Source organism: Anabrus simplex, chromosome 1, assembly GCF_040414725.1.
Source record: "Anabrus simplex isolate iqAnaSimp1 chromosome 1, ASM4041472v1, whole genome shotgun sequence".
Taxonomy (NCBI): domain Eukaryota; kingdom Metazoa; phylum Arthropoda; class Insecta; order Orthoptera; family Tettigoniidae; genus Anabrus; species Anabrus simplex.
In genome coordinates, this window is record NC_090265.1 from 697,329,431 (window position 1) to 697,339,285 (window position 9,855).

The 9,855-nt window shown below is 46.7% G+C and overlaps 5 non-coding genes across 5 annotated transcripts; 2 read left to right on the plus strand and 3 right to left on the minus strand.

Annotated features, from left to right (window-relative positions):
• Positions 1-507: 507 nt before the first annotated feature.
• Positions 508-579, minus strand: TRNAH-GUG (transfer RNA histidin (anticodon GUG)). Its single transcript has one exon. It is a non-coding gene; the product is annotated as a tRNA-His (tRNA).
• Positions 580-997: 418 nt separating this feature from the next.
• On the plus strand, positions 998-1,068 carry TRNAG-GCC (transfer RNA glycine (anticodon GCC)). The gene has a single exon. It is a non-coding gene; the product is annotated as a tRNA-Gly (tRNA).
• Positions 1,069-2,204: 1,136 nt separating this feature from the next.
• Positions 2,205-2,276, minus strand: TRNAH-GUG (transfer RNA histidin (anticodon GUG)). Its single transcript has one exon. It is a non-coding gene; the product is annotated as a tRNA-His (tRNA).
• A 1,611-nt stretch (positions 2,277-3,887) lies between these two features.
• On the minus strand, positions 3,888-3,959 carry TRNAH-GUG (transfer RNA histidin (anticodon GUG)). The gene has a single exon. It is a non-coding gene; the product is annotated as a tRNA-His (tRNA).
• Positions 3,960-4,869: 910 nt separating this feature from the next.
• Positions 4,870-4,940, plus strand: TRNAG-GCC (transfer RNA glycine (anticodon GCC)). Its single transcript has one exon. It is a non-coding gene; the product is annotated as a tRNA-Gly (tRNA).
• The last annotated feature ends 4,915 nt before the right edge of the window (positions 4,941-9,855 follow it).

Consider the following 9,855-nt stretch of genomic DNA (forward strand, 5'->3'; position numbering starts at 1 on the left):
AGAAAGGAAGCAAGCAAGAAAGAAAGAAATAAAGAAAGAAAGAAAGAAAGAAAGAAAGAAAGAAAGAAAGAAAGAAAGAAGGAAAGAATTGTTTACCGCGTTGGATGGATCTCCCTACGCCAGGTGTCATAACATATGTGATTACCATCATGTATACCACCAGAATTAACCAACCAGATTCAGTTCAGAAATCGAGCACCCTAATGTCAGAGGCACTCACTCCCTTTTGGGTCCGGTAAGCCCATCGCTGTAATGTTGCACGCATTAGAACCAACCTTCTCCAAAATGCAAACTACGAGACGTTAACGCCTTGGGAAGGACAGCGCGCCAGCCAGTGATTTAGCGGGAGCAAGTTGCCCATAATTTTCTCGAAATGATAGAAACCTCTCTACGATCATTCCCCCTTGATTTAAATACAAATTAAACCTAATCTGAATGTCAATAATTAGTTCTAAATGACCAATGTAGCAGAAAAGCAGTAAGCAGAAATGACAAATGCTGTTCGCTAGCCGTGACCAGGATTCGAACCTGGGTTATTGCGGCCACAACGCAATGTCCTAACCACTAGACGATCACGGCTATGGAGATCATATTCCGCGGCGGCTAATCTCACCTAATATAAGTGGTCTGTTTGCTCGACTTAGCACTGCCGCTGGATTCTGTAGGAAGAGCAGGCTGTCCCCCTACTTCCCTTACTGTAAGTTATTTCCAACGCTCTGATACTTTAGTGCGTAATACCTAAGGGCCTGGCGTCCTTTGATTTGCATGAATAACCGGGAGACGTTAATGTGGTCCTCTTTGCAAAAAACACAGGTCTAAAAGTTAGAGCCCTCAAAGCTATTCCTCTTAACATACCCACTCGTCCGTTGAGTGGACCTCCAATGCTGGGTAAAAAATCTGTTATCAGCAAAGTATAGCAACCCCACTGAAGAGCACGGAAGGTGCTGGAACATCAAGGAAAATATCAAATAACGTTGATGAGCATGCCTCGGCCGTAGCAACGGTGGTTCAGTGGTAGAATGCTCGCCTGCCACGCGGGCGGCCCGGGTTCGATTCCCGGCCGTTGCACATTTATTTCAAGCTTCAAATGATTAAAACTAAATTTCGGCATCGTGCTCCTAGCTTTAAATAATTTTTTGTCCGTTTATCCTACAAAGATGGTTTTTCGTTCGGACTCGTGCTAAACACTACACCACAGAGTCTTCATGGCACTGCACTTAAGGCGGTAGATACGGAATATTTGACAGCCCTCGAGGCAAGGTTTCGATCCCCCGGCTCTGCCACGAAATTTGAAATGTGTTACGAGAGCTGGAACAGGGTCCACACACCACCGAGTGGTCGTGTGTGTAGAGGTGTGTTCCCTTACCACCTCAGCCATACGGATGTGGTTTTCTGTCGTTTCACACTTCTCCTGAAGGCAAATGCCGTGATAATACTTAACTTACGTCCTCGGCCACTTTCTCTCTTCTTCCTTGCCTATCTCTTGAATCATTCCATACTTCTACAAGGCACCTGTACAACAATGCACGTGAGGCCGCCTGGGCGAAGCACATGCCCTTCTCCTCCCGTTGTATCACCCCACCTACAGCCTCAAGTTCAAGGCCATTGCCCTTTGAAGTGGTGAAGATGGGAACCCTCGCTGAGTCCGAGTGAGGAAACAACCCTGGACGGAGACCAAATTCAGAAAGGAAGCAAGCAAGAAAGAAAGTTAGAAAGAAAGAAGAAAGAAAGAAAGAAACAAACAAACAAACAAAAAAGAAAGAAGGAAAGAAAGTAAGAAGAATTGTTTACCGGGAGGATTGATCTCCCTACGCCAGGTGTCATAACATATGTGATTACCATCATCTATACAACCAGAATTAAGCAACCAGATTCACTTCAAAAATCCAGCACCCTAACGTCTGAGGACCAAACTCCTTTTGTGGTTCCGGTAAGCCCTTCGCTGTAAATGTTGCACGCGTTCGAACGAACTTTCTCCAAAATGTAAGCTACGAGTCGTTAACGCCCTGGGACCGACAGCGCGCCAGCCAGTGATAAAGTGGGAGCGAGTTGCCCATCATTTCCTCGAAATTGCTAGAAACCTCTCTACGATCATTCCCCCTTGATTTACATACAAGTTAAACCAAATCAGAGTGTCAAATTTTTGTCCTAAATGACCAATGTATCAGAATTCCAGTAAGCGCAATTGACGAAAGCTGTGCGCTTGCCGTGACCAGGATTCGAACCTGGGTTATTGCGGCCACAACGCAATGTCCTAACCACTAGACGATCACGGCTACGGAGTACATATTTCGCCCTGGCTGGTCTCACGTAATATCAGTGATCTGTTTGCTCGACTTAGAACTGCCGCTGGATTCTGTAGGAACAGCAGATAATCCCCCTACTTCCCTTACTGTAAGTTACTTCCAACGCTCTGATACTTTACTGCGTAATGCCTATGGGCCTGGCGTCCTTTAATATGCATGAATTACTGGGAGACGTTAATGTTGTACTCTTTGGAAAGAAAACAGGCCTAATAGTTAGAGCCCTCAAAGCTACTCCTGTTAACAAACGCACTCGTCCGTTGAGTTGACCTCCAATGCTGAGTACACAATCTGTTATCAGCAAAGTATAGCAACCTCACTGAAAAGCACTGAATGTGCTGCAACATCAAGGAAAACGCCAAATAACCTTGATGAACATGTCGCAGTCGTAGGAACGTTGGTTGAGTGGTAGAGTGCTCGCCTGCCCCGCGGGCGGACCGGGTTCGATTCCCAGCCGTAGCATATTTATTTCAAGCTTCAAATGATTAAAACAAAATTTCGTCCTCGTGCTCCTTGCTTTTAGTATTTTTTGTCCGTTTATCCTACAAATTTGGTTTTTCGTTCGGACTCGTGTTAAACACTACACCACAGAGAATTCAGGGCACTGCACTTAAGACGGTAAATCATGAATAATTGATAGCCCTGGAGGCACGATTTCGATCCCCAGGCTCTGCCACGAATTTGAAATGAGTAACGAGAGCTGGAGCAGGGTACACTCACCGCCGAGTAATCGAGTGAGTAGAGGAGTCTTCGATTACCACCTCAGCCATCAGGATGTGGTTTTTCTGCGTTTTCACACTTCTCTGCAAGGCAAATGCCGTTATAATACCTAACATATGCCTTTGGCCACTTCTTCCTTGCTATCCCTTCGAATCATCCCATACTCCTACATGGCACCTGTACAGCAGTGCACGTGAGGCCGCCTGGGCGAGGTAGAGGTCCTTCTCCTCCCGTTGTATCACCTCACCTAATATCTCAAGTCCAGGACATTGCCCTTTGAAGCGGTGAAGATAAGAACACTCGCTGAGTACGCGTGAAGAAAGAACCCTGGACGGAGACCGGACTCAGAAACGAAGCAAGCAAGAAAGAAAGTAAGAAAGGAAGAAAGAAAGAAAGGAACAATCAAACAAACAAAAAAGAAAGAAGGGAGGAAAGTAAGAAAAATTGTTTACCGGCAGGATGGATCTCCCTACGCCAGGTCTCATAACATATGTGATTACCATCATCTATAAAACCAGAATTAAGCAACCAGATTCACTTCAAAAATCCAGCACCCTAACGTCTGAGGACCAAACTCCTTTTGTGGTTCCGGTAAGCCCATCGCTGTAATGTTGCACGCATTCGAACCAACTTTATCCAAAATGCAAGCTACGAGTCGTTATCGCCCTGGGACCGACAGCGCGCCAGCCAGTCATTTAGTGGGAGCAAGTTGCCCATCATTTGCTCGAAATTGCTCGAATACTCTCTCCGACCATTCCCCCTTGATTTAAAGACAAATTAAACCAAATCTGAGTGTCAAAATTTTGTCCTAAGTGACCAATGTATCAGAATTCCAGTAAGCGCAATTGACAAGAGCTGTTCGCTTGCCGTGACCAGGATTCGAACCTGGGTTATTGCAACCACAACGCAATGTCCTAACCACTAGACGATCACGGCTACGGAGATCATAGCTAGCGCTGGCTAGTCTCACGTAATAGCAGTGATCTGTTGCTCGACTTAGCACTGCCGCTGGATTCTGTAGGAAAACCAGACATTCCCCCTACTTCACTTGCTGTAAGTTATTTCCAACGCTCTGATACTTTACGGCGTAATGCCTATGGGCCTGGCGTCCTTTAATATGCATGAATAACAGGGAGGTCCGCCTCTGTGGTGTAGTGGTTAGCGTGATTAGCTGCCACCCCCGGAGGCCCGGGTTCGATTCCCGGCTCTGCCACGAAATTTGAAAAGTGGTATGAGGGCTGGAACGGGGTCCACTCAGCCTCGGGAGGTCAACTGAGTAGAGGTGGGTTCGATTCCCACCTCAGCCATCCTGGAAGTGGTTTTCCGTGGTTTCCCACTTCTCCTCCAGGCGAATGCCGGGATGGTACCTAACATAAGGCCACGGCCGCTTCCTTCCCTCATCCTTGCCTGTCCCTTCCAATCTTCCCATCCCTCCACAAGGCCCCTGTTCAGCATAGCAGGTGAGGCCGCCTGGGCGAGGTACTGGTCATTCTCCCCAGTTGTATTCCCCGACCAAGAGTCTGAAGCTCCAGGACACTGCCCTTGAGGCGGTAGAGGTGGGATCCCTCGCTGTGTCCGAGGGAAAAACCGACCCTGGAGGGTAAACAGATGATGATGAATAACAGGGAGACGTTAATGTTGTACACTTTGGGAAGAACACAGGCCTAATAGTTAGAGCCCTCAAAGCTACTCCTGTTAACAAACGCACTCGTCCGTTGAGTTGACCTCCAATGCTGAGTACACAATCTGTTATCAGCAAAGTATAGCAACCTCACTGAAAAGCACGGAATGTGCTGCAACATCAAGGAAAACGTCAAATAATCTTGATGAACATGTCTCAGCAGTAGCAACGGTGGTACAGTGGTTGAATGCTCGCCTGCCACGCGGGCGGCCCGGGTTCGATTCCCGGCCGTTGCACATTTCTTTGAAGCTTCAAATGATTAAAACTATATTTCGTCCTCGTGCTCCTTGCTTTTAGTATTTTTTGTCCGTTTATCCTACAAATTTGGTTTTTCGCTCGGACTCGTGTTAAACACTACACCACAGAGAATTCAGGGCACTGCACTTAAGGCGGTAAATCCTGAATAATTGATAGCCCTGGAGGCACGATTTCGATCCCCAGGCTCTGCCACGAAATTTGAAATGTGTTACGAGAGCTGGAACAGGGTCCACACACCACCGAGTGGTCGTGTGTGTAGAGGTGTGTTCCCTTACCACCTCAGCCATACGGATGTAGTTTCCTGTCGTTTCACACTTCTCCTGAAGGCAAATGCCGTGATAATACTTAACTTATAGCCTCGGCCACTTCCTCTCTTCTTCCTTGCCTATCTCTTGAATCATTCCATACTCCTACAAGGCACCTGTACAGAAATGCACGTTACGCCGCCTGGGCGAGGCACGTGTCCATCTCTCCTCGTTGTATCACCCAACCCAAATTTAAAGCTCCTGTACATTGCCCTTTAAAGCGATTAAGATGAGAACCCCCGCTGAGTCCGAGTGAAAAATCATCCCTGGACGGTAAACAGAGTAGGAACGGAAGAAAGAAAGAAGGAAAGGAAGAAAGAAAGAAAGGAAGAAAGAAAGAAAGAAAGAAAGAAAGAAAGAAAGAAAGAATTGTTTACCGCTCTGGGTGAATATCCCTACGCCAGTTCTCATAATATATATGATTACCTGCAACTATACCACCAGAATTAACCAACCAGATTCAGTTCAGAAATCCAGCACCCTAACGTCTGAGACACTCACTCCTTTTGTGGTTCCCATAAGCCCATCGCTGTAATGTGTCACACATTCGAAGCAACCTTCTCCAAAATGGAAGCTACGAGACGCTAACGCCCTGGGAAGGAATGCGGGCCAGCCAGTGATTTAGTTGGCGCAAGTAGCCATTGCCCGCCTCTGTGGTGTAGTGGTTAGTGTGATTAGATTCCTCCCCCCCCCCCGGAGGTCGGGGTTCCATTCCCGGGTCTGCCACGAAACTTGAAAAGTGATACGAGGGCTGGAACTGGGTCCACTCAGATTCGGAAGGTCAACTGAGTAGAGGTGGGTTCGATTCCCACCTCGGCCATACTGGAAGTGGTTTCCCGTGGGTTCCCACTTCTCCTCCAGGCAATTCCTTCTGCTTTATTACGGTGGAGTTTATTTACCATCCCTTCCATCTCCTCAAGCGTAATTTCACCAACATCAGTTTTGCCACCCCATGAGCCTGATTGTTCGCGACACCACGAGGACGATTTTTTTACGTTCTTTTACGTTGAGGTGATTTTCAAAATATTCCCTCCAACTGTCCAGTGATTCCCTGGGATTTATTACGAGTTCAACTGAATTGCTCAAAACACTGTTCATTTCCTTTCTCGTCGCTTCCTAAGATTCTTTATTACTGTCCAGAAAGGTTTCCCTGTTGCTTGACCTAGCCTTATCAGGGCATTACCAAAATCTTCCCACGACTTCTTTTTGGATTCAACAACTACTTGTTTCACTCTGTTTCGTTCATCTACATACAAATCCCTGTCTGCCTCGGCCCTTGTTTGGAGCCATTTCTGATAAGCCTTCTTTTTACATTTACAAACTGCTCTCACTTCATCATTCCACCAAGATGTTCGCTTTTTCCCATCTTTACACACAGTCGTTCCTAGGCATTCCCTTGCTGTTTCTACTACATCATCCCTGTATGCTACCCATTCACTTTCTATATCCTGAACCTGCTTACTGTCCACTGTTCGGAACTTCTCACTAATCATATCCATGTACTTCTGTCTAATTTCCTCCTACTGGATATATTCTACCCTTATTGGTTTGTAGAAAGGTTTCACTTTCTCTGTACTAGGCCTAGAGATACTTAGTTCACTACAAATCCGATAGTGGCCTCTATCATCGAAAAATCCACGAAAAATCTGTACATTCCTAACAGGTTTCCTGAATTCGAAGTCGGTTAAGGTATAGTCTTTTTTGGAACTGGTAGCCCTAGCCTTCCATGTATGCTCTAAGAAGATACTCGTTACTGCTAAACCCATACCGGCACAGAAGTCCAGCAAACGCTTTCCATTCCCATCAGCTTCCATATCTTCCCCTCATTTACCAATCACCCTTTCGTATCCTTCAGTTCTATTTCCTACTCTCGCATTGAAATCGCCCATTAGCACTATCCTATCCTTGCTGTTGACCCTGACTGCGATGTCACTCAATTCTTCATAAAATTTGTCAACTTCATCCTCATCTGCACCCTCACATGGTGAATACGTAGAGACAATTCTCGTCCTAATTCCTCCAACTGCCAGATCTACCCACATCATTAGCTCATTTGCGTATCTAACAGAAACTATATTGCGTGCAATGGAATTTCTGATAAAGAGCCCTACCCCAGACTCTGCCCTTCCCTTTTCAACACCCGTCAAGTGCACTTTATAATATCCTATCTCTTTCTCGTTATCTCTCCTTACCCGAATATCACTTACTCCTAGTACATCCAGATGCATCCTCTTTGCTGACTCAGCCAATTATACTTTCTTCCATCATCATCATCATCATCATCTGTTCACCCTCCAGGTTCGGTTTTTCCCTCGGACTCAGCGAGGGATCCCACCTCTACCGCCTCAAGGGCAGTGTCCTGGAGCTTCAGACTCTTGGTCGTGGGATACAACTGGGGAGAATGACCAGTACCTCGCCCAGGCGGCCTCACCTGCTATGGTGAACAGGGGCCTTGTGGAGGGATGGGAAGATCGGATGGGATAGGCAAGGAAGAGGGAAGGAAGCGGCCGTGGCCTTAAGTTAGGTACCATCCCGGCATTCGCCTGGAGGAGAAGTGGGAAACCACGGAAAACCACTTCCAGGATGGCTGAGGTGGGAATCGAACCCACCTCTACTCAGTTGACCTCCCGAGGCTGAGTGGACCCCGTTCCAGCCCTCGTATCACTTTTCAAATTTCGTGGCAGAGCCGGGAATCGAACCCGGACCTCCGGGGGTGGCAGCTAATCACGCTAACCACTACACCACAGAGGCGGACCTTTCTTCCATAAGCCCCATTAATTTTTATAGCTCTCCATCGAATTCCATTTCGTTTCGGAAAGTTGTTTCCAAGGAGTCCCTCGCCTGTCAAATGAGAGTGGGACTCCGTTACTCCCATAGTCCGAGGCTTGCTTAAAATGTTCTGAGCTCGGTAAATTCATGAAGCAGGATGCTACCCTGCTTACACATAGTCCAAGTGAGGATCTCTCCTCTAACGGGTTATGGACCACGGTGGATTGTAAGTCTGAGCACAAGGAGGGCCATGACTCAGAATATGTCCGATATTCCCATTCCCATTCCCATTTCCATTCCATAGCAATTGGTATCCCGACTCTCAGGACCACTTACTAGGCCACTCAGCAGTTGCCCATGGTTCACGAACTAGGACGTGAGTACAGTAATCCACACCATGAACCATGAAATTTCTATAACTCGAAATAAAAATTTAGCTCCCGTGGTGATTCGAGTTATCGGGGTTCCAGTGTATGTCTTAAGTCGTACCCTTTGCGCATGCAGTCTTTATAAACCATTGCATCAGGGACATAAAAGTCTCTTCATATGTTCTCCTTCTTTAATTGTAGTCCTTGCAATAGTTTTTCGTATCCTGAGTGGACTGTAGAGGCATTTCGAGACTAAGTTCCTCAATGTAGAATAGTTCCCTTGTCAGCTTGTAAGCCAGTCGTGAAAGAGTGTACTTTGAAACACACAAATCCTTCTTCAAGAAAGTCGCTTTAACTTTTTCTAACAGCGCTAAGTGTTTCTTCTTTAGATATGGCCAGACGATTTCCAGGCCGTATACCACAACGGGTGTTACCTTCAGCTGAAACAATTTCAGAGCTGTCTTGAAGGAGATTCTGTTTGGGTGCAGGATGTCATTCATTGCCTTGATTGCCGCATTGACTCGCTCTGTAATGTGCGGTGTAACTGCAATGTAATGCCCAGGTACTTGAAGCAGTTTAGACTTCTTAGGGGTCTATTCCTCGCGCTGAATATTGTTTATTGTTTTAAATTTATTGTTATGTGTTTAATTCTAAGTTTCACCTTTAGCTTATCTTGTTTCGCGTAAAACCTTGTCTGTGTGGCAGCCCTAATTGTCTGGGGAGTAGCTGATACTTTCAAATACACTGGAGAAAAATGAAATCTCAACACCAGGAGGAGTTGTGAGAGATAAAGGAAATTCGTGAGGCGTGTTTGTACAGCTGAAAAATGGCGCCCACTCAAATTGGGCGCTAGTCGACGAAGAGTGGTGCTTGCAGTTTTAAATTCTTTCTGTACACTTCGTGAAGGGGCTGCCTGGTCGAGGTGGTAAAGGCGTGTTCGGTTCACCCAGGAATACACGGCTTCGATTCCGCGTCAGGAAGTCAAAAATATAAGAAACGACATTTTCACTTTCGGAGGTGCATATGGGCCTGAGGTTCGCTCAGCCTACAGCAAAAATGAGTACCAGGTTAATTCCTGGGGACATAGGCGGCTGGGCGTAGAGCTAACTACTCTACCCCGCCAAGCCTTTACCTTCCACCCCTCCAAAGGCTTTCATGGCCTGTACGGAGATGACTTTGCTTTTTTCTTACACTTCGTGATCCAGTCTGGCGCAACAAGCTTCCCCTTTCCCTTGTTGCCCGATCACTGTGATGTCAGCTGGACGTGTACATCCGTCTTCGGAGAGGCATCCGACTTCTTCATAGACTTCGATGTTGTCTACGAAGGCTTCCAGCGATCAAACAACGCACGGCATTGTGGGGATTGATCCTCATTAACTCTCTCTTGGGACAGAACCTGAGCAAATTGCCGCGCGGTGGGTCGCGTAGCTATCAGCTTGTATTCGGAAGAT